The sequence below is a fragment of the Elephantulus edwardii genome, unplaced genomic scaffold (assembly GCF_000299155.1).
Source record: "Elephantulus edwardii isolate Elephantulus edwardi_28Jun2011 unplaced genomic scaffold, EleEdw1.0 scaffold00117, whole genome shotgun sequence".
In the NCBI taxonomy this organism is placed as follows: domain Eukaryota; kingdom Metazoa; phylum Chordata; class Mammalia; order Macroscelidea; family Macroscelididae; genus Elephantulus; species Elephantulus edwardii.
Window position 1 is genome coordinate 367,285 of NW_006399867.1, and position 2,021 is coordinate 369,305.

A 2,021-nucleotide genomic window follows, 5' to 3' on the forward strand; every position below is an offset into this window, starting at 1 on the left:
TTGCTCTTCAGTACTCTTGAGAGGTTCCTGACAGCTGACTTTCCCAATGCAATTTATCTCTTGATTTCCTGGCTGCTGGTACCAAGAGTGTTGACTGTGGAACCAAGCAAATGAAAATAAAATTAAAAAAAAAACAACTAGAGTCTTTTTAAAAAAAATTGTTTTATTTATTTTAATGAACATTTACAGAGATTTTGGATTTCCATTCATTCATTGTTGCATTTTTCTCCCTGCCTACCCCTCCTCCCCCAGTTCACCCTTTTCTTTGAAAAGTAAAAGAAAGATTCTTTCATTGGTATACAATCCCGCTCCCTGCCCAGTATACTCCACTATGCAGCCTTCATTCTTGTAATAACCATAATACTCAATCATATACTGCTTTTAAACTGGTCTCTCCCTCATCTGTTTCAATGCAGTATACGTAATTTATCCAGTTTTTCTCAGTCTTACCCCAACCCTGATGTCAGTGCTGTTCTGGAACAGTGGCACTATGCAATATTTATCCTTTTGTGATGGTTTATTCACACACACACACACACACACACACACACACACAAAATCAGAGTCAGCTCTTATTAAATGGTGAATGAGCAAAAGGCTTCTCTTTCTCCATTTTGTTTGATCAACTTACTGACCTTTCCAACAGAGTGGGTCAGAAGGGAAAAAGAGTGGGCATATTTGGATTCTTCAAGTTTTGATGGCTGTATTTTAAGAGTATGATATGTATTGAGCTGGTTATATGTTCTCCTGGTAAAAACACAGAGAAGGAGGGGTTAGAAATGTCTAACCTTTAGAATATATATAGCTCTCAGGTTAATTTCATTTTTGTCATAGGAAAGTTCTGTTAACATCTCTGGGTAAGAACAATATGGCCCTATTACTAGTTTTCAAAAGTATAGCAAGATACAGAGTCTATTTGAGTAGACCTTTGCTTTTTAATATACATACTTTCTGGAGCACACAGACAAGTTTTCAGATGCCAAAACAAGAAAATAACAGTGGCATTGATGCCGAAAAATTTTAAATATATGTTCACATACATTTCATAATGAATTCTGAACATTTTCTGCTTTCTTCCATCTAACACATTGTAAAAAGAAATTTGAAAAATTAAAACCTAAGGATATTTTTTACCTAAAATTACCTAAAGATAATTTTTTTCCATTAGTCCTTTGTTTAGATAGAAGGAGCTCTGGTATCTCATGTATAGAGAGTTGTGCTGTCAACTCAAAGTTGGTGGTTCTAATACACAAGTTTCTCCATGGTAGAAAGGTGAACATTCTATTCCTGTGTAATTTACAGTCTCTGAAAACCCACTGGATGGTGAGTTATATGTTGGTCTAGACTTGATGGCACATAACAGCAACAACAACAATAACAACAGCAACTTTAGATGGATTGAGAAATGTAAAATAAAACATGTAATGGCAAATATTAAATGGAATCTTTTGTTTTTGTGTGTATGTTCTTACTTTTAAATAATCTTCATATGTAATCCATCTTTCTCTAAATTTGTTGTGCTGATTTATGAATCTTTACACTTTTTAAATGAACTGTAAAAGCCAAATCTACTGCTATCAAGTTGGGTTCAACTCATTACAACCCTCCATCAAGTTTCTAGATTGGAGAGGTATGGAGAAAGGATACAGCCCTGACACACACCTTTCTTGATTTTAAATATGAAATATTCCGTTGCTCTGTGTAGATCATAGCTTCTGGATCCAGGTATAGATTTCATATACTTAAATGTTCTGGAATTATCGTTTTTCAGTTTTAGCCATAGTGTATTATGATCCATATAGTCACATTCCTTTGCATAGTCAACAAAACACCGATAGACATTCTTCTGTTATTCTCTACTTTCAGTTAGGGTCTATCTGACGTCAGTAATGCTATCATTGTGGCTAGAGCCATGCCTTCTTTTAGCCTAGCCTGAACTTTTAGCAGTTCTCTGTCAATGTCCTGTTCTAGCCATATATTTTTAAAATTTTATTTTATTAATTTTAATGAACATTTACAGA

At 34.4% G+C, this 2,021-nt stretch overlaps 1 protein-coding gene across 1 annotated transcript in view; it reads left to right on the top strand.

Moving 5' to 3' along the window:
- Positions 1-2,021, top strand: part of SLC9C2 (solute carrier family 9, member C2 (putative)) — a 126,699-nt gene that overhangs the window by 59,096 nt on the left and 65,582 nt on the right. The gene's annotated exons all lie outside the window — the stretch shown is intronic.